General features: G+C 41.5%; 1 long non-coding RNA gene across 3 annotated transcripts in view; it reads right to left on the bottom strand.

The window, feature by feature from the left end:
- Positions 1-1,101: 1,101 nt before the first annotated feature.
- The window catches only part of LOC144316319 (uncharacterized), a 71,046-nt gene continuing 49,161 nt past the window's right edge, over positions 1,102-22,986 (bottom strand). Inside the window, exon 8 of one of the 3 annotated variants that reach the window (XR_013382161.1) lies at positions 1,102-1,154. This is a non-coding gene — a long non-coding RNA (uncharacterized LOC144316319). The remainder of the gene's footprint in view (positions 1,155-22,986) is intronic. The other 2 variants (XR_013382160.1, XR_013382159.1) reach the window with 2 other exon arrangements.

The following is a 22,986-nucleotide window of genomic DNA, read 5'->3' as shown; positions in this document are numbered from 1 at the left end:
CAGCCTTTCACTAAGTAATTCCAGATAAATTGAGGATTTACATATTTAAGATTAAATGGGGGAATGAGTAGCTGGTGCATAAATATAGGAATACAAAAATATTGCTGGAGCAAGTTAACTCTTAAAACTTAAAGTTACTTGGTATTTATTTTATTGCTCTGCGTGGAAGTTGAAGGTTTATTAGTGACTAACCGAGGTCCTCTTTTTCAGATCAGTTGGACCAACAACCCACCCTTGGGGAATCTTTTCCCCTGTCCTCACTAAAACCCCAATTACACCAACAAGCAACAGTTAAACGCACACAAAGACGCATAAATGCAGCAGATGGAAAAGAGGAGGAAGCAGCTGGAAGTGTGTTTCCCTCAGAACTGTTTTTAACAGGCTGTGCACAAATAATGCCTCTCTAACACTGAGATAAAAATAAAACATAAATATTGAAAAGGTTGCTGGTCACAGCCACAAGATGACACAAGACGCTGCTGTCATCCCCGGTTCTATTACCCTGGGATCGCTCTGAGGTACTCTTTCTGGTGTGGGGGCTTCTGAGAAATCCTGCAAGACGTGTTCAACCTCAGGATTCTGCAACTTTCTTGGGAGCCCAGCTGCAGCCTGACCCCTTCCCTGGCTGCTGTTCCCTAGAACCAGGTGCCTGTGTGGCTCTAGTTAGGCCCCTGTGATAATCCCCAAAGGGAGCTGCGATTTCCAACTTCCTGACAGTTCACAATACAGCTGAACAAAGCAGTGCCTTCCCTTGCTCAAGACTCTGCTCCCACGGTGCTGAGAATCCCACACCCTGTGGGTGCTTTTTAAAAACTGACAACTGGGGAGCACCTGAATGGCTCAGTGGTTGAGCATCTGCCTTCTGCTCAGTGTGGGATCCCAGGGTCCTGGGATCGAGTCCCTCATGGGGAGACTCCCTATGGGGAGCTCTCCCTCTGCCTGTGTCTCTGCCTCTCTCTCATGAATAAATCAATAACATCTTCAAAAAATTAAAAATATAAAATCTGACAACTAGGACTGTAGAATATTCATGTTTGCTGTACAAAGGGATTTCTGACCCACCATTAAGTAGGGGAATGAACCTACCTCATCGTCTGTTCCTTTATTCTTCATATACTTCCCGACTTGCTAAGCCCAAGCTTCTCTGGCAGGAGCTAAAGAGGAGAAGGAAGTGAATGAGGTGAAGCAGGAAGGGAAGGAGCAGAAGAGGGCAAAAGGTGAGAGCTTCTGAGGTCTTGGCAATGTTTTATTTCTTGACCTGGGGCTGGTTACTTGCTGTTTTATTTTAATAATGTATTAAGCAGTATAGTGAGGTTGTATGCACTTTTATCATCACCTGCTACATTTCACAATAAAAAAAAAAAAGTGAAGGAAAGAGAGACACACAAATATGAAAGACCCAGACAGGGACTTTTCAATCGAGTAGAAAGGATACTATATGAAGTTACCCTTGCTTATAATTCACAGGGAAATATGTTCAATGGCATAGTTTACATATTGATAACAATTATAAATAAATATAGATGATCATTAATACCATTATTTATCCATATTACATAATTGTATAGATAGAATTTAATTCTACATAAATAATTTCAGATAAATATAAATTACTCTAAGAATTAAAAGGTCCATTAGGCAAGATCAGGGTTATCAGATAAGGCATCAAGACAAGGCAGTAGTTGAAATTGGCCTTGGAAGATGGGCTGGAGCTCCTAGGAGGTGGGCATTGATCAGGAAGGAAGGTCAGGAGCAAAAAATAGTCCAGGGAGAACCGCTTTAGTCAATGGAACGCAGGTAGTTTAAAGTATGGAGAACAACATATAGAGCTAGAAAAGTATTTTATTAATGGCTAAAGAAGAACCATAGGAGAAATGTGAGCAAAAAAACTATATATCCGAATCATATTTAGAAGAATTAAATTGACAGTAATCTACTGAGTGAATCTAAAGGAAGAGAACATGAGCCATGAAGGCCATTAAGCTGTGTAGATTATCCTTGGCCTTCAGAATACCAACGCGCAGGGAGGGAGAGGTGGCTCTCTGAAGGCTCTGTGTCCCTACCAGCCCAGATCCCTTCCTCCTGTAACATCCCCTCTGCCTCTCTTGAAGTTAATTCCTCACCAATCCTGTCATTTATCCCACTGGTGTATCTTTCCTAAATTTATTCTTTGAGTCCTATGAAAGTCTTTAATGTGGAAAACATGTATTCTTCCCCCCCTCCAAAAAATATACATAAATTGACAGAGGGAGGTTACAAATATAATCTGTCAATTTGAATAACACAATACCCAAATCTTACTGTTTTTCTTTCTGCTTCTGAGTTGAACTTTCTCTATCCCCTTGCCTCTGTCCACACAGCTTCTGTGGACAGGAAGTTGCTTCTGAGTGTGTGCGGGGGACTGTGTGCATGCACACCTGATGCCTACCTATAGCTCTTTCTGAGTTCTTGGTGCTACTTTCTAAAAGTTTGGTTTGGTCCTACAGGAGTTCTCAGTAGTTCAAAACTGTTGGCCACCTTATTTTCACAGCCATTACTCAGGTAGCTGTTAACATGATAAGAAACAGCTGTAATGCCCCTAACTTGTCTGCCAGAAGTTCCTCTTCCTTAGGCCCCATTGGGATGTGTCAGAAACATGAACAATACTTAAAGGTCTCTCTGGTGTCTTTATTCTTGTTAATTATAGATGAACTGGCATATTTGAAAGTGAATCACAGGAGATGAAGGAATCACCTCCCCTATTCGTCTACCCACAGCACACGCCTCCAGAGGGCCCAGCACTGGTACATTTTCTAGATTGCACGTCTGTCTTGCTCTACTTGCAGTGGCAGAGCTGCTCCCTATCTCATTCTGAGGTCTGTGGTTTTAGAAGTTTGATGCCCTGCCTTCTGTTGCTCATTCCCTTCAGTTTCTGGTACCCTGCATTTATCAAATCAGGACAGTTTGAGGAAGGTCAAGGTTCAAAAGGACTCCATGCCAATAGGAAATAGACCTTCTCTCTCCCTTTACACAGGTTTGCTCACACCCCACAGCTGGGTCAGGTTTATGGCCGAGGGGAAGCTTATCACTGTCGGCTGGCTGGGTGACCGAGTGTCGATCTGCACATATAGCTGTCACCAGGTCCCACTGTGTTTCCCCTGTGACTCATTTATGGCAGGCGCTATAGCAACAGGTCTGGGATGTGCACATAACGAAGTTCCTCTCCAGACTGAGTTCAAAGCACCTCTTGCCCTTCGATGGATCAGAAGAAATTTTCTTTTTAAATATCTGCCAGCTGACTCAGGGCTGGCCAAAACAAGAAGGAATTTTCCAGCAGGACATATTGGATCTTGGGAGCTTCTTTCAGAACTTAGTGTGTTCAGGTGGGAAAGATTTCTTGTGAGTTAGAGGCTTGGATCATAGCTCAGATCTCCCAGGATGAGCTAAAACACTCTACGAAGTCGGACCAACTCAGCGGTTCATGATCCTAGTCCAGGTGGCCGTGTAGTCGCCATGAAGAAGTAACAAAAAATGGAAGTTGGTAGTAAAGTTTTCATTAAGCTAAATAATTTCATTAGAAGTGTTGTCATCATTCAAGGCCTCGTTCAACTATTAGCTTCACTCAGAGACCTGTTCTGATACTCTAAATGTATCTCGGTGGCTCTTTTAATTCCTATGGTACTTAATATTGATCTAATCCAATGATGTTTAAAAAAGCCCTTTCTTTTGTAAAATAATAATGACAGATTTTTGAGCCCACACATGGCTTTAAGAAAAGATGAGTGGGCTGATCTAGAGTATGACTTTTTTTTTTTTTTTTTTTTAGTCCAGTCACCTTTTCTTAAACCCATCTATGAAATCCAGATGTATGGTAACTGTTGGGCCAGATAAATTCTAAGGATCATTCCAGGCCAACAGCTTTTAAAGTCTGAGTGAGTATATATGCTTGTTCCCTCACGTTATTTCCACAAAATCCCAGTGAAGTAGCTGGTACAGACTTGGTCCATGTACATCCATTCCTTCATCCCACCAATATAAATACCTACTGTGTGCTAAGGGTTAGTTCCTACCTTCAGGGGGGGTTTATGGCCCATGGTCCAGGGGGCATGGGGTTTATGCAAACATATATTAAAAATATATGTATGTTCAAATATACACATACATGTATATGACACCTGGTCATCAGAGAACCCTGCAATTTTTTTTTGCTTTTTTTATTGCTTTTTTTTTTTATGGATGTGTGTGTGTGATTGATTCTTTTTTTCCTTAAGATTTTATCTTTTTAAGTCAAGTTTACACCCAACAAGGGGGCTTGAACTCACAACCCCAAGATCAAGAGTTACACACTCTACCTCCTGAGACAGCCAGGCTCCCCCTGTCCCTTGTATTCCCATACCCACTTTCATTCCCTTCTCCTCCCTATAAAGTCCTAAAGTCTACCCTTTCATTTGAATATGTTCTTACAAAATAGATATTTTGCTGGTTTGTGTGATTATGTTTTTAATTTTGCAAATGACTTGGATACTTATCATATTCTGTTTACCCCCTTTTATCCCTACTGCTCGGATCCACCCGTGTCACTGGCACACATCCAACTATGATGGGATTTATTCTATCTATTTGCTGGTCTTAGGGTTTGTGTTCTAACATTTGTTTAAGACCTTTCCCGCACTTAATAATAGAGATAGTCTCCTAAATTTTCTACTATAAACTTATAATTTAATCTTTCTCATTTAGGAAGTTAATTTATGGAGTGACCTTATTGGAAATCCTGCTTTATTTTCCTTTATTCAGTGAGGCAGTTTTCCTGATACTGTCCACTCTCAATTTGTTGCGCCTCCTTTATTACATAATAAGTGCCTACATGCACACATGTGTGGCTCTGATGTAGGTATTTTTAGAGAGACTTTCCCAAGGTCACTCAGTCTAAAGGCAGCTTAACTGAGATTAGATGCTCTGGAGCCCATTTAACCACATTATTCACCTAAGATGAATAAGCTCACTCAGAAGTCACAGGATGTTAAAGCTGGAAAGGGACCTAGAGATTCTAGGCCAACTCTTTCATGTACTGTCAGATAACTTAGACCCAAACAGGTTGAGTGGCTTGCCTAAGGCAGAGCAACAAGGCCAGAGTTCAAATGCATTTCAAGGCTACTGCTCCTTTCCCTGCACTTAGAACCTTCCCGAAGCCACCTGAGGGTCTGGACACAGAACCCCCTAAACAAACTAGCATCCCACCTGTGTTTGGTATTCACATTAAAACATATGTTCAACCTAACCTATTCAGTACTTTTGCAGCACAGCAGAGAAACAGCGAGTAAGGATAAGATATTTTTCTGCATAGTCTAAAATTGGTGTTACAAGATTCATTTTATTTATTAGAGTGGACCTCAGATCCATAGTCAGTATCTCTTAGCCTTTACATGATGCACATGTTGACCAAACCCAGTCTGAGAACCTGATTATGAGAAGATAGCAGATCACAAACAATAAATTAGAGGAAAGCAGAGGAGGGAATTAAAGACACCAAGAGGAAAAGAAGTTAGAAAGATTACAAAAAGCTGGAGCAGAATTCAAATAGCACAACACCAAGGCATCATGGTGTGTACATAAACACTCTTCCAAAGCTTGTTGGAATCATGGCCAAATAAATAGCACTCAAGATAAATACCTCACTTCCCAAGAACAGGTTAAATTATATTGGCTATATTCTGTCCTGAATGCAAAAAAAAAAAAAAAATCTAATATATTTCATCAATTATTTTCGTCCAAAGTGCTAAAAGCCATCATCAAAACTGAGGGCCTATTTACACGCATATATTTTCTTTGTCAACTGAGAGGACCTAAATGCAACGGCACTCCAGGAGCCACGAGAGCACCCAGACCTTTGTGTCTAGTGCCGTTCTCCATTAAAAGGAACCCAGGATCCTTGGGGAAGAGGCTGATTTGAGGACTCAGGCAGGGGATAGACAAGATGAGCCTGGAGTACCTTGCAGTGCCAGAAAGAAGAAAGAGCTCAAACACAAGCAAACCAAAAAACCCACAGTGGTATGGAAGTATGTCAAAGGGACACACGCGCCAGCTAAAACTGCTCCCAATGGCCAAAGCTGGAACAATTTCAGCAAGAAAATAAACAAAATAGTACTGGGTTATGACACAAAGTATAAAATAAATATCCATGAGTCATGCTGATGTAAATAAATACTTGACCTCAGCTAAACAATCAAGGTCAACATCATGAGTGATAAATTATGTTGATTTATACCCTTGATATGATGTGATGAAAATGTACTTTACCTCTCTGATCTACTTTCCAAAACCCACAACCTCAGTCTCATCATAAGAAAATCATCAGATAAATCCGAATAAAAAAATAATTTGCAAAATACCAGTACTCCTCAAAATTGTTAAAGGTAGTAAAAAACAAGGGACGTCTGAGGAATTGTCACAATCAAGGAGAGCCTAAGGAGACATGACAGTTAATCATAATGTGGTGTCTTAGACAGGAGTCTTGGAACAGAAAAAAGACATTAGGTAAAAATTAGGAGAGTCTGAATAAACTATGAACTTTAGTCCATACCAATGTATCAGTATTGGTTCATTAATTGTGATAAATATACCATACTAATGTAAGATATTAATAACAGGGTATGGGATTTATGGACACTCTCTATAAGAACTTTGTAGTAAATCTAAAACTATTTTAAGAAATAAGATTGATTTTTTAAAAAGACAAAACAGACAAACCAACAAAAAATCCAAGGGGCCTATATAGCCAAACCCTCATGCATCTAGGAAACTTGGGTCTTTATTAGAAGTAAGAATTTCAGGGTTCTGTAATTAAGCTTGTGTCACATACAACTGAAATGAAATGTTTCAAAGGTTGCTATAAATGGGATAATTTGTACTTTTGGGTAACAAACCACCATAATTATGTGTTAAGTGACCCAACTCAACCTTGAACTCCTAGAGAGCTGAGACCTACAGTGGTCCAACTCACCGGGGTTTTCCAGCACCTAGGACAGTAACTAGCACATGTTTGTCTATCTATTTGAAGGCTAGACTTAAAAAAAAAAAAAAAAAGAATAAGAAGAAGAATGAAGACATTCAAGATGATAGTCTAATGTGGCCAATATTGTTTCTTCAAGGTGAAAAATAATTCAGAGATATAGAAGATAAGCGAGTAAAACAATCATTCAAAGATTCAGAATGACCCACTTCCCACCCTTGAGGAAGGCTACTATCAAAAACCAGAAAATAACAAGTGTTGGTGAGGATGTGGGGAAATTGGAACGTTTGTTCACTGCTGGTAGGAATGTAAAATGGTGCAGCTGCTGTAGACAACAGTTTGGTGGTTCATCAAAAAATTAAAAATAGAATTGCCCCATGATCCAGCAATTCCACTGCTAGGTATACACCCAAAAGAATTTAAATAGGGACTCAAACAGATATTTGTATACCCATGTTCATAGCAGCATTATTCATTATGGTCAAAAGCAGAAGAAACCCAAGTGTCCACTGACAGATGAATAGATGAACAAAATGTGGTGTGTGAATATTATAATATACATTTTAATGTATGTATATATAAAACAATGTAATACATTCACACAGACACTGAGATATTATTCAGCCTTAAAAAAAAGGAAATTCTGACACCTGCTACAACCTAGGTAAATCTTGAAGACATTATGCTAGGTGAAATAAGCTAGTCACAGAAAGATATGACTCCACTGGATGATTTTACTGTATGATCCCACTTAAATGAGCCACCTAGAGTAGTCAAATTCATAGAACTGGAAGTGAAATGGTGGTTACTAGGGGCTGTGGGAGTTATTGTTTAATCGATACAAAGTTTCCACTTTGGAAGAGAAGCAATTTCTGGAGATGGGTGGTGGTGATGGTTGCATAACAGGGTGACTATACTTAATGAACTGTGCAGTTCAAGTGGTAAATTTTATGGCGTGTGTATTTTACCACAATTTTTAAAAATAAAAGAAATACAAGGTTTAAAGAAAAAAAAAAAAAAGATTCGGAGTGAGGTGGAAGCAAAGTTGCCCAGATCTCATTAACCTGAAAGTTTGGCAGGAGATCAAGAGAGAAGTCTAGAAATCTGTGAGCCATTTCACAGAGCTTTTACAAAACTGCCTAAGAACAGATGGTGAATATTTTCATAGATGCTTCTTTAACCATGTTCTAGACATTTCTACTTTCACTGTCATCAAAACTATTTAATTGAAGGGGCGCCTGGGTGGCTTAGTCAGTTGAGCATCCACCTCTTGGTGTTGGCTCAGGTCATGATCTCAGGGTCTGGGATCAAGCCCCGTGTTGGGCTTCGTGCTTAGCGTAGAGCCTGCCTATGCTTCTTCCTCTGTCCCTCCTGCTCCACTCATGTGCCCCTTCACTCACTTTTTCTCTCTCTTCTCTAAAATAACAAATCATTTTCTAAAACTATTTAATTATAGCAATAACCTAAGTGTTTAGTGCTTCTTCACATACAAAGAAAGCATCCTCACACACATTTTTCACTTGGTTTCAGAACTTGGCAGGTAGGCAGGCAGAAAACAGCGCCTGATGCCACAGATATGCCCACTTCTCTAACATTGACTCTTCTTTGTGTGCAAAGTGCCCCACAGCCCAAAGGGCCATGGACACAGAATGGGAAGGCTAGAGCCCATTGCCCGGGTTCAAATCTTGACCATCCGCTTCCCAGCAGCATGCCTTAGGGCATATTAATTTAATTCTCCATGCCTCAGCTCTCCTATCCGTAAAATGGCTTGTTTGAGCTTGAAATGAGTTCACGTAACCCATTTAAAGCAGCGTCTGGCATGTCGTGGATCCTCAATGAACATTAGCTGAGTTATCGTTGCTGTGGATTCAGAGAGACGCACAACATGGACATGATAATGAGTCAGGCTGGATAAGGGAGCAGAGAGGAAGGGGGGCGGAATTCTGTCTGGGAAGATCAGGGAACATTTCACAGAGAAGAAGACATGTGAGCTTTGAGTACAGAAAAAGGAGAATGAGAAAATGAGCCTTAAATAAAATGAAGTAGCTATAGGCCCGTCCCGACTGATTACAACACCCCAAACCCATAAAATACCTCCTGGTGTTCACAGCATTACCACAGCCACCTTTCTGCTGTGCCACAGACAAACTCAGGCCCGTGGGTCACGTCCATCCTCCTTCTAGGGATGAAGATCTGTTGGCTCAGAGTGTAAACTGTCCGTCAAAGGTCTCCAGTGCGCTGTGGCTTAAACATGGTCAAGCCAGCATGAACCTAGTCTTTCACCTTCTAAGTCGAAAACCCATCCTTCGTGCCCCAGAGAAACTCAGGCCTTGTAACCCCCAAACTCCTCCTTCTCTCAGCTGGTCTTTCCCAAGCACTTGCCCGGTGCGCGGTTACAAGCATGTAGCTGCACGCAGATCCACGGTGGTGCTACCGTTCTAGCAGGGAAGACAGGAATTAAGCAGTAAACAAGTCAAATGAGTGAAGTCCCCAGCATGCTAAAAGATGAGAAGCACAGAGTGAAGAAAAAAGCCCAGAGGCGTGAGGGGAGGGGTGGAGCAGCTGGAAGCGTGAATCTGGAACCAGAGCAACAGGGTGAGATGATAAACGCTCCTGATGGCTCCAGTGAGCTCTGAAATCCGTACTCTAACCCACAGTCGTGTTGCCTTGCTATCGCCCTTCGCCAGCACTCGCGCCGGATGGGGCCCACCTCCACCTCCAGGAGAATGGACTCAGTGGGCAGCATCTCTTCCCACCTGGGGTCTGGAGGTGCAAAGTTGACCCAGATCGCATCCCAATATTTTGTCCTCCTCTTTCACCAAGAATCAGCTTTTCATCCCCCAAACCCTCACTCTCTTCATCTCTCACCTAAACCCATTCCTTCCTACAGAACAAAATGTGTGATGGTTTTCTTTTATCTGCCATGAGTAAGTCTTAGTGCACTCATGCTATGAAATGAGAAACTTTCATGTGTGTCCCTTTACTGGCGGTGGGGGTGGGGGGCTGTTTAGCCTGGACTTGGACCCAGTTAGGACGAGGAGGAGAAGTTCATGTCAGTTCCTAAGTAAGTGGCCAGTTTGGAGCTATTTCATATTCCAGGAAATTGCCTGGTTCGTTCTCTGTCTTAACCCCAATGCAAAGCCTTCTTCTTTTATACCAGGACATGGGTTGCCATAGCCAGGCTGAGAGATATGAAAGAGGATTCCTGAAATCAGAGGGGATTGCTCAATGAAGGTGCTCACCCAGGCCCTCAGAGGGGCATGAGGAGAGGAAACCCCCAGCCAACCAACCAGCCATCTGCCCCAGCGGGGTCCTTCTCCCCCTCACTTCTACCTACTGCCTCCGGAAACAAGAAGTGGTCATGTTGGGAAGTCACTACCTGTCCAACAAATGGGTGCAGCCACCCAGACAGAGAAGGGCCCAGCACAGGCCCCAGCACCCCCCCGCCGTCTCGGCCGACCCCACGTACAGCGGAGCCCCCAAATGGGAGCACAGCTGCACACGAAAGCCCAAGGCAAATCCCTAAATCACCACCTCCCAGACTTTCAACCTCAATAAAACCTACTTCCTGACAGATCACAAAGGAAGCCCAGCATTTCAGGGTGGAACAGGCTTTTCTTTGGCAAATCTGCTTTCATTTCTGGCAGTCTTTGATTTGAGCTGAATAAGCAATGCCACCCTGGCTGGGGTTGGCATTTTAAACGACTTTGGTAGGGTGCAAGATACCACCTCTGCCCAAGTCAGATAACACAACCAGCAGCGACATTTTAAACCCCTACTCGGCAGTCCAGTTTCTTAGAACTGTTCTATGGAAGTGAAAACGAAAGAGAACTTCCGTCTTCCTCTGACCCGGCTGGCCTTCGCAGCTGGAATGTGCTGGGAATCACTTCTGGCACTGAAAAGGTTAATTGTCTCCTGCTGCGAAGTAGAAGCTGAGAAAAGGGTCCCGGGCAGGGGAGGAATTATGGTAAATGAGGTTTTCTTTATAGTACTGCTCATTCTCAACATGCTGAAAGGGCATTAGTTCACAGTCACTTTCCCTGGAATTACCAAATCTGCTCAGAAGCCTTCATTAGGATATTAAACAAGACTTAATAAGTGAAAGTGATTTGCATCGCTGATAATCGTGGGCATTAATCAAGACGGCTTCTGTCTCTCTCCCTGCAATATGGTTCATGTTCCATCGCAAAGCCCCTTTAATTCGGGAGGGCTTCTTAAAAGGGAAATATTACATTTAGAGAGCCTTTTTTTTTCCCCCAATGATTTACTTAGTAACGATCACTATAAATAATGTTCTACTCCTTTCTCAGCTTTCACCAGTGCAGCAATGAAGGCTGCGAGGTTTGTGGCGGTGATACAGCCCCCTGTGCTCCCATTTCTCAGACACAGGTTGCCCTTGTTTTAAGAAGCGCTTTCGTCTTTAAAAAGAACGTCAGGGGATCCCTGGGTGGCTCAGCGGTTTGGCGCCTGCCTTTGGCCCAGGGTGCAGTCCTGGAGTCCCGGGATCAAGTCCCGCATCGGGCTCCCGGCATGGAGTCTGCTTCTCTCCTCCTGTGTCTCTGCCTCTCTCTCTCTCTCTCTCTCTCTCTGTCTATCATAAATAAGTCTTTAAAAAAAAATGTTAAAAAGAACTTCACGTGTGACTCGAAAGCGAATGGCCGGGCGTTTGCAACTTCTCCCCTAAGTCCCACATGGTGGCCCTGTCTACGCGGCTCCTCCTCCGCTGACTCACCTCTACGCGTCTCTAAGTTAACTTCTGTGCCCTGTGGAACCCTTCCACGTGAGCAGCAGCGAAAGGAGGCAACCTGCTAATGGTGGTTAATTAAAGGAGGAACAAATACAGAGGAAGCTATTTAAGAGGGCATCTTGCTTGAGAGGGCAGCTGTCTCTTGTTAAAACCCGTGGCTTCAGACCCAAGGGACTCCCATCCAGAGGAAGCTTATTTTATGGCTATTAGAAGACAAACAGTTAATAACAGTTTGGTTTAGGCAAGCGAAAGACCAAGGGTTGTGTTTTGTTGTTTTTCTCTCCCTTTTCTTTGTTTTCTTTTCTTTTCTTTTTTTTCTTTTCTTTTCTTTCTTTTTCTTTCTTTCTTTTCTTTCTTTCTCTCTCTTCCTTCCTTCCTTCCTCCCTCCCTCCCTTCCTCTCTCTCTCTCTTTCTCTCTCTCTCTTTCTCTTTCTTTCTTTCTTTCTTTCTTTCTTTCTTTCTTTCTTTCTTTCTTTCTTTCTTTCTTTCTTTCTTTCTTTCTTTTTCTTTTATACCTGGTTTTTCAGCTTCACAAATGGATTCTTTTTCAAGGCTTTCCGAACAAAAGGTCAAGGCAATCTTGGTCCTTCTCGTGGCTTTCTCACAGCTTGGAGGACAGGTGTTTTCTGCATCTAGAGTCTGGGCCAGGAGAGGAGATGGAAAGTCTCCATCTGGGACCTGGGCCTACAATTTCCATCGCGGGGTCGGGGGGGTCGGGGTCATGTCCCTCCCCTCCATCCTACCTCCCTCTGACAGCCGGGCCAGAGCCTCTGGCACTTGGGAATGGATGTCTTGCGTCTACGCGTGTTTCCTCCACGCATGCACACGCAGACATTCCGTACAGATGCACATGCACGCCCCAAAGTCGTGGGAGCCCTGAGAAGTTTGAAACCTCCCGGTGCTTCTGGCTGCGGCTTCTGGGCTGCTTAAGGTGGGCCCGTGGACATTCTTCTTCTCCGCCCTTCCCCGGACAGCCTCATTGGTTATTATGTCTCCGCTAAAATTAACTCCACGGTAATTTCTGGAGGCTTTGGAGTTTATTGCTGGAAAAGAAGGTCATTTGCTGGCAGTGACTAGGGACATTGTTGTTCGTGTGCACCGGGGCTCAGCACACTCTTTAAATGGGGTCCAAGAGATGGGCTTCTGTGAAGCAGAGACTTGATCCATCCTAATGAACTGCAGCGTGAATTATATGCCCCACTTCACCACCTCCTCACGACGCTAATCTGGGATAGTCCACGTGGAACCATCTATCCAGAAGGAACAAGATCTCATTCCCAACGGAGGACTCTCTCGCTTTTTTCTTTTTTCCCTTTCCTTGGTTGTTTTCTTTCTTTCTTATTTTCTTTCTTTCTTTCTTTCTTTCTTTCTTTCTTTCTTTCTTTCTTCTTCTTCTTCTTCTTCTTCTTCTTCTTCTTCTTCTTCTTCTTCTTCTTCCTCCTCCTCCTCCTCCTCTTCTCCTCCCCCTTCTTCTTCTGCTTCTTCTGCTTCTCCTCCTCCTCCCCTTTTCTTCTCCTCCTCCTTCTTTTTCCTCTCCTCCTCCTTCTTTTTCCTCTCCTTCTCCTTCTTTCTTTCTTCTTTCTTCTTCCTCTTCCGCTCCTCCTCCTCCCCTTCCTCCTCCTCCTCCTCTTCTCCTCCCCCTTCTTCTCCTCCTCCTCCTCCTTCTTCTCCTTCTCCCTCTCCTTTTCGTTTTAGATCTCCAATTGCAAAGCTCTCTAGCCGGCTGCCGGGACAGCTCCTCATATTCTATGAGACATCACCCTGTTTTCACCCACTACCGATATAATGGACTGACCACCCCTCCCTGGGCCCTCAGGAAGGGTCAGCCATTGTGTTGGGAGATTTACAAGCACTTTCCCTGGCCCTTCAAAGAAGATGTTGTTGCCCTTAGTTTACAGATAAGGAGTTGCACTCAGAGCCGCGAAGCAGCAGGTACAAATTCACACAGATGTTAACATGATGAAGCCAGAAGTTGAATGAGGGACCTCTGGATCTGTTTGATGCCCAATCTCATGCATTTTTTTCAACACCACCCCATCCCCTGATGCTGCTTTTGGCTGGAAAGAATGATGATGGGCATGTGGAGAGGCAATGGCATTCTCCTTGGGACACTTCCGTGAGTGTGTGAATGCTGGAAATTTGGGTGCCACTTGATCTCACAGTTTTGTTTTTATTATCACAGTCTGACGTTCCTTATCTCTTCTGATGAAAGAGAAAAGCCAAACAGTCACAAGCATGTTTCTTGTCAGAGCCCCAGGAACAACATGGCAACTTCTGTTGACTTAGTTTCAGAGCCAATAACCAAGCAAGGTCAGATACCTTAAAAAGCAGAGTTCTCAAGTTTTTCTTCCCCCAAATGTTTCATAATGCTAGCCAAAAGAAAGAAATCTGTGCAAGCTACACAAATTTCAACGTTCAGATCTGTATTTACTTGTTAATCCTCTAAAATATTAGATACAATCACATTCAGTAATAGAAGAGATGAAAATTGAGTCTGAGGGTGAACTAGCTCCCATCCATTTTCTTCCTCCCCCTCTACTAGCCACAAGTGGGCTGTTAAAGTTCAAATGCATTTTTATGAGTAGAAGAAAGATAACACAGAAATGACATATAAATTAGACAACCATACTCCATTTTTTTTTTTTTTTTTTAGTTTCAGGTACACGATATAAAGATTCAATGATTCTCTACATTTCTCAGTGTTCACCAACATCAGATTACTCTTAATCTCTTTATTCCTTTACTACTACTTAATTTTTGAAGGATTGTGGGGAGAAGTTAAGAAAAGGTTAAAGCCATTTGTTTAAAATAAACTGAGAGGCCTAAACATAGAAGTTACACATAGCAGTGGAACACATGCATTGATCCTCTGCTTCCTTCAGAATCTCCACTAATGTAACAGAAATAAGTTTTGGGGCAGAAGGTAGGGGGAGGTTGTTTTTTGCTTTTTTTTTTTTTTTTTTTTTTTTTAAGGAAATAAACCCACAAGGAGAAATAAAATGGAGGAAAAAACCAAAATAATATTTTGGAATCTGGAAAGCAGATGTTTATGTAATAACTGACAGCAGATTCATGAAAACTGCTTACCCCAGAGTAAGGCAGCCACAGAAGTACCTGATTTAATTTATTTTTTTAAAGATTTTATTTATTTATTCATGAGAGATGCACAGAGAGAGGTAGAGACATAGGCAGAGGAAGAAGCAGGCTCCCTGGCAGGAGCCCGATATGGGACTCAATCCCAGGGCCCTGGGATCACAACCAGAGCTGAAGGCAGATGCTCAACCACTGAGCCACTCAGAAGTCCCCAGAAGTACCTCATTTAAACTCAGAACCAATATAGATTTACCACTTGGTGGAACAGGTAGCTCTGGAAGTAGCACTGAAGGAGGATTGGTTGAAAATCTATGTCAGAAGCACAAATCTCCACCTTTCTCTGCTAAGCTCAGCAATTGCCCCTTCCCACACTAACTCACAGAAGAGAGAAGTCTTATCCCCTAGAGAAGGCCTCTGGACAGAGGACAGCAAGCACATTTGAGGTTGGGGCACTGTCAAGAAAACAGAAGGACTAGGAGAAGGTTCATGCAGTAAATGCTGAGACCCTGTAGCCCTGCCTCCTCACCCCTCTTTCTTCCCCATTTGGTCCTCAGACTACAAGAGGCAGGAAATTGGAAGACTCTTCCGTAGAGCTTCTGATCAGCCCCAGCGGAAGGACCTAAAGATACTGACTTCTGGATTTCCCCAAAGAAAAGTCCCAACTAGCTCACCCTACAGGGAATGCCTCCTGGTACAGAGCTTTCTTTTTTCTTTTCTTTTCTTTTCTTTTCTTTTTTCTTTTCTTTTCTTTCTTTTCTTTTTTTTAAAGATTTTATTTATTTATTCATGGGAGACACAGAGGGAGGCAGAGATATAGGCAGAGAGAGAAGCAGGCTCTGTGTAATGAGCCCCACGTGGGACTTGATCCCAGGTCCCTAGGATCACACCCCGGACAGAAGGCAGGTGCCAAACCCCTGAGCCACCTGGGCGTCCCCACGGTTTTCAACTGGAGTTTTATAGCCCCATTCTAGAATCTGAACAGACAGCCAAATGTCACCAGACATCAGATAAAATCATCAAAAGTAGATTCAGAGAACAAAAGCCAGGATAAAAGCAACTTGAAGGAAGCAGAGACCATACTAGAAGAAATAACAAACTCCCTCCACAAAAGCATTAGTGTCTTCACAGAGATAAAGGAAACCTGAACAGGACACTCTATAAAAGGAGCTTTGAGAGGCACCTGGGTGGCTCAGTCGGTTAAGCATCTGACTTGGGCTCATCTTCCTCTTCCCCTCCCCACTACTCATGCACATGCCTGGCCTTCACTCTCTCTCTCTCTCTTTCTCTCTCTCTCTCCAATAAATAAATAAAATCTTTAAAAAGATTTTTTTAAATTATTTTAAAGGAACATTCAAAGAACAAAGAGAGAGAGAAGGAAAAAAACCTTGGAAATTTTTAAAAACTGATGTCAGAAAAAAAATTATCAGCGGTGTTGAAGGATAAAGCTAAGATAATAGGAAGAACACAAAGACAAAAAAAGAAGAAAAATAGCAAATAAAAATTATAAAATTAAAAGATCAGTCCAGTAGGCCACATAGCACAATAATCAGAATCCCCGAAAAAAGGGAGAACAGAAAAAAAGTGATGGGAGAAAATGATTCATAAAATTATTGCTATTTTCCAGATTTACAGGATCCTGGGGTACTCCCAAGGATGAATAAAAATAGATCTCCATCAAGGAATGCCACTGTAGGAATGTGAACTGGTGCAGCCACTCTGGAAAACTGTGTGGAGGTTCCTCAAAGAGTTAAAAATAGATCTGCCCTATGACCCAGCAATTGCACTGGGGATTTACGCCAAAGATACAGATGCAGTGAAGCGGCAGGACACCTGCACCCCAATGTTTATAGCAGCAATGTCCATAATAGCCAAACTGTGGAAGGAGCCTCGGTGTCCATCGAAAGATGAATGGATAAAGAAGATGTGGTCTATGTATACAATGGAATATTACTCAGCCATTAGAAACGACAAATACCCACCATTTGCTTTGACATGGATGGAACTGGAGGGTATTATGCTGAGTGAAATAAGTCAATCAGAGAAGGACAAACATTATATATTCTCATTCATTTGGGGAATATAAAAAATAGTGAAAAGGAATAAAGGGGAAAGGAGAAAAAATGAGTGGGATATATCAGAAAGTGAGACAGACCATGAGAGACTCCTAACTTCGGAAACGAACAAGGGGTGGTGGAAGGGGAGGTGGGCGGAGGGTGGGGGTGACTGGGTGACAGGCACTGAGGGGGGCACTTGATGGGATGAGCACTGGGTGTTATGCTATATGTTGGCAAATTGAACTCCAATTTAAAAAAAATATGTAAAAAAATAAAAATAAAAAATTGAAGTAAAAAAAAAAGGAATGCCACTGTAAAATTTCAGTGCACTGAAGATAGACAAAATGCCTAGAAACTTTCAGAAAGAAAAACCAGGTTTTCTACAAAGAATGAAGCATCAGAGTAATATCAGACTTCTCCATGACTACTCCAAAAGCTAGAAGACAATAGAGCAATATCTTCAACGTTTTGAAAGAAAATTATCCCTAACCTGGAATTTTATGACCAAACTATGAACTAAGTGTCAGGATAGAATGAAGACACTTTCAAACATGCAAGATCTCAATGCATTTATTTTACTTACACCTTTGTCCAGGTTATTGCTGGAGGATATGCTCCACTAGAGTGAAGGGTTAAAAAAAAAAAAAAAGGAATCCAAAAAATAGTGTATTCAGCCCATGAGGAAGCTGGAGAGTATCCCTAAGAGGATGGTGAAGGGAGAATCCGAGATCATACTTCTTTAGCCATTTGGTCCAGATGGGAGCAGAGCAGAAGACTCTGGAAAAGTCTCCCTCAAGAAGATGAAGTCCATACAATGCCTAATAAATTTGCAAGGACTGAGTGGAGACTTACAAATCTGGGAGGAAAATTGGGCAGATGAATTAGCAATAAGGATATAGAGCACTCAGTAAGGTTTTAGAAAAGGCAATAACAAGAATATACAAAAGACTGTGCCAGAAAGAAAATTAATCCTAGAAGAACACAGGAAGCACTGGTGAATTAATTTGCAGTCATAATAATGTAAACACTGAATACTGATCTAACCAAGATTATAGGACTACACTGGAAATTTGAAAGGATAAGAAGTATGTGCAGGGTGAGTAGTGATGGGGAGAGGAGGAAATCCTCATTTCTATAGTGGAAAATCAATAAATAATGCCTAAAACTAAAATACCAAGGAGTAGAAATTAGAAATAGAAACATATCCTATGAATATATGCAGGTGAGTCTCAAGAGAGTCAGTTTTCAGAGTTGACAATACATCCTGGAAAAAATTGAAAGTGATGGGGATGATTCTGGGGACTTGCAAGACTATTTGGCCTTTGCAACTCTGTACCTGTATAATTTTGGTAAAAATTAAAACTAGCTAAAATGTGAATACTATTTTGAAGAGATATATTTTTAAATTTCTCCTGCTAAGCTGGCTGGGTAAAGTTATTCATAACATGTAGCCTACCACACTGGAGGACAATTATTTTTAAACCACATGTTGTGGCCAATTAATGGATTATGCAATTGACTTAGTAAGTAGTCACCAGCAAGTGTGGAAGGGAATGAAATGGAGTAGTGGCAAACATCACTTCTTTACAAGTACCCATTCACTCTTTATTCTTCCAGAAATATATCCTGAGTTTTAGCTAGACAAACTAGGATAAATTTGCAGGTACTGCCACATGGTTAAATTTGGGCCAGTAAGATGTGGGAAGAAGCAAACTGTAAGCGACATCCAGGCTGTGCCCTAAAGACAAAACTATTTGGTCTGGACTTTCCCTTTTTCTTCTCTGTGGGCTAGAATGTAGATGTGTGATGAACTAAATCCAACCAACTTGATAAGGACAACCATCTAGAGAGAGGAGACCAACAAAATATAAGGAACTGTGTCTTCAAATGGCTTATCAGGCAAAACCATCCAGCCAGTTGTCAACTGCTTATCACTGAATTATTTCATAGGATAGTAATAAACTTCTATCTCATTTAAAGTTAGTCTTTGGATATCTGTGCTATAGCACCTAACATGTGCCTAGGACATAAATAGAATAGAAAACAGAAAAGTGCACCACTTGTTGTAAAGGTATGTACTGTTTTGTGCCAATTTTTATTATTTATGTGCTTGATTATATATGTGTTTACCTATATTAGATTGCAGTTTAAAAATTCTACTGCCTCTGCTTAGGGTACAAATCTCTTATGCTCAATAAATGTTGGTTAGTTAAACAAAGTCATAGTACTTTTGAATGAGGTCTTTGAGCAGAAGGGAATGTGAATTTATAGGCTGTGTGGCTTTGGGCTAGTGAGCTGGGCCTCAGTTTCCTAACACACACACAAATAATCAAGCTTGAGTAGATGATAGTTATGTCCCTTTTAAGCCTAAAATCATGTTATTCAGTTGACTTGTGATTCAATTCAACATTCCTTATCTTTGGTAAGAATCCAAACAGCCAGGAAAACCACAGGCCCTTTATGTCACAAGCTGGGGAGGAAAGAGATAACAGAGAAAGTCAGGTGGGTATGGCTCATCTTTATGTGGCTGCTATTTGAGTAAAAATTGCCTTACCCAGATTTGGAAGATGCAGTAGAATGAAAGGCTGCTCTGTGCTGTAGGAGGTAGAAACCTATGCAAGGTTGTGATACCCTGACTAGGCAACATTACAATGACAACTGAGCCCCAGATCTTGAAATTTGGGGAAGTAGGGAGAAATAAGAAAGGGGCCCCACAGGCATAATAGGAATTATAGAAAGGTTGCAAAAAATACAATCAACATTGAAACAAGTAGGAATGTTAAGCCTGGAAGAAGGCTGGGGGCATTGAATAATTGTTTCTTAGGAGGAGCAGTGCAATTCTAAATAGAGAGATGATCAACATCTTGTTGCTATAAACCAGTGGCTTCCAAACTTTTTTAAATTTGGAAGCAGAATACTTTCTCCCAATGAAATCTTATGAAGTACCCCCAACACATACAACAAAAAATGCTTTTTTAATTAGTGATGGGGGCCCCTCTATCTTGTAACCATTTCAAGCACCTTTTCTGGAACTTTGAAGTGTGAGGAATACAATTTTAAAGAAGTCATTCAAATCAGTGCTTTTCAAATATTTTTCACCATGATACACAAGACCATACCCCTTCTCAGTACACCACACATGCGCGCACGCATACACACACACACACACACACATACCCCTGAAACAAAGTTCCATAAGACAATTTTACATTTTGCTATTTCATTTTATTTTATTCCTTTTTTAAAATGCCAACCATGATCCACTTAATCTATTTCAACCCATTAATGAATATGCTGCAGCTCACAGTTGATAAACAGGGATCTAGACTGAGAAAAGATGGATACGAATTGTCCAAAAAGTTATATTAAATTTCTTCCTTATGAATGTAATTAATTGGAGTAAGTAATCATAGGTGACTATGGATTTGTCCCCTTCGAAATCCTAACAGAAGCAACTGTTTCTCAGGAATAACTTAGGTTGGAAGGAGTTGAATGCTGGGCTGTTTCTTCCACCTATGGAATGGGGGCCCCACAGAGGGTGGATGGATAGTGGAGACCTGAGTGGACACTGATGCTTCTCAACAGTGTTGGCAAGAGAGATATTACATAGAAGGCCCATTAGATTTGCCATGTAATTATACAATGATAGAAAGTGAAACTAAAAAGAACATAGAGACTATAACCAAATCAGTTTAACCCTGTAAAAGAAATGCTCCTTTCAATAATCCTTCTTTATTCAACAAGCCATCTGAAAAAAAAATGTAAATCAATTAAAAAATAAATCATTTAGGATCTGGAAAAGAAAGACAAGATAAGTCTTGTGAGCTATTCACAAATATCTATTTCATAGTTCATATGGAAAAAAAGGATCTGGTGACAACTAAGAAGTCATGGACTCTTAAAGATTTTTAGTTGATACACAATTTTTGTTGATATACAGAATTTTAGTTGATATACAATTAAATGGGGACTTTTCCCCCATACTAACAGGAGAAACAATAAGTGTACAAATATCTCAAATAATAATAATAGCTCCTTTTCGTGCTTATGACTCCATGTTTATGGAATGCCTCAAATGAACCAATTAATATGGAACTGGAATAGTTGGAAGGGCCCAGACTGCAGGGCGCTGGTACAGCCCAAGCAACCCTTTGCCTTCATGAGCCAGGGATTAGGAGATGCTGGGTCTCAGGGAATTAGCAATGGCAAGAGCTAGAGAATTCAAAATTCAGTGAGGAGCACACCACACTTCCAGCTCCTGTAAACAGAATGTCTGTGCACCCTTTGTAATTACTTTATAGGCTATATTTTAGAAAGTAACCAACGCTATGTGACTTGATCACAGAACCAAATACAATAGATGGATCCAAGACAGGGCCATGTCCTAGCCAGATGAGGGAATTCATGGGCGTGCTAGTCAAGAGGGAGTGGGAATTAGCAAGACCACACTCCACGGAGTCCTGAGTGCTACTTGTAATTTTATGCATTCAGAGGGTTTTATTCATTTACATGCTTATGTCACTTTTTATAACTTTCATTTGGTCCATCCCATTGTATTACTTCTTCCCAAATAGCTCCTTAACTTTCTTGTAAGGCTTGAAACCAAAATAACTCCTAGAATATCAGGTGCCCAATAAATGGTAAATCCTTCTCTTCTTCCCATCTAAAGTAATATTTCAGGAAAGTAAGGTAAATGAGATTGTGTGATCGTGACTTTACCTGGCAATTCATTCTACTGCTGAGGAGGAAAAGGTGAACATTTGGTGGGTCTATGGCACCTGTGAAAATGGAGCAGTCATTGAGGACAGGGAAATTGACATGATAATGAGCTCATTTGTATTCCCGTTTGCCGCCTTCCACTGCCTTACTCTCTGACTGCTTAGCCAAATCCTTTTGATAGAATCTGACACGGCCTCTGAAATCTGGAGGTTTCTGTTTTTCTGTTAAGGTGATCCCCAGACACATTACGATTCACCATTTCTGCCATTATCTGTCCTTGGAGAGAAATTAAAAGAAGATGGGGAGCACGTTCAGAGAAATGAACTTCGGGAGAAACATTAATACTCAAAAGTGGAAAAACTTTCTTAATTCAAACTAATTAGGCATGAAGGTCAGTCTGAATGAAAGTCCATTTTGGGTAGAAAAATTGATTTGTAAAAACCGTCTCAAATCCTTTTTGGAACAAAATGGGATATAAACTAAATATTTTTTAAAATATGAATGGTTGTAGGAAACTAAATATTAAATCATTTTCAAGTAGAGAACCTACTTGAATGGATCGCTAAGGCCACATGATATTATACAGTAATTGTTCATATGCAGACGATTAAGGTCCTAAGTCCTTAGGCTCTGTTGTTTATAAACAACAAAAAGCAACAGCAGCAATATTTTTTTGTGGTGATTCTTAGCTTGGGCTGTTCCCTAATTACCCGGATAATTTGTATCTTCACAATACAGAAGATGCCCAGTCCCCCTCCAAACACCCTCCTTTAGGACACCTGTGAAAGAACAGGAAAAAGATGAGCTTGTAACTTCGAGAAAAGCTCCTACGTTGATTCATACATACACCCTCAGCCAAAAACATGAATTGACTGAATGCTCATTTATAAGACATTTATAAATGTCTTATGAACACTTTGCCCTGAAGATCTCACAGATGGGGAGTCTCGAGAGGTCACATAGACAGAATTTGGACTATCTGGTTCCAGACTCAGTGCTTCATCCTTTAGCACCACATGCTGCATAAGATAACATCAAGGAAGCCCAAATGCACCTTCCAGTTAATATGGTTTAACTAGGAGCTCAGAGATGGATGCTGATCCCAAATAAAAATGCGCTAATCCTCAGATGCTGAGAGGACTGAGCTCACACCAAGCTTCCCTGGGATGTGCAGGGCAGGGAGAGCATGTTGTTCCCAGAGGAAGAAAAGGCAACACCAACGTTAACCAGCCTGCAAGCCTCTCTTCCTACACATGTGGTAGGAATTGTCACCTACCCCAGAGCTATATTTTATACCTGAACAAGCCTTTGTCCGAACATGCGGTGTTTCCTTGCTGGGACACATCTGGCCCGCTCCTTGAACTGGAGCTCTGAGATTAGCTGGC

This window comes from Canis aureus, chromosome 6 (assembly GCF_053574225.1).
Source record: "Canis aureus isolate CA01 chromosome 6, VMU_Caureus_v.1.0, whole genome shotgun sequence".
NCBI classification, from domain to species: Eukaryota; Metazoa; Chordata; class Mammalia; order Carnivora; family Canidae; genus Canis; species Canis aureus.
Note: the sequence above shows the minus strand (reverse complement) of the source record. Positions and strands in the feature narration are given on the sequence as shown.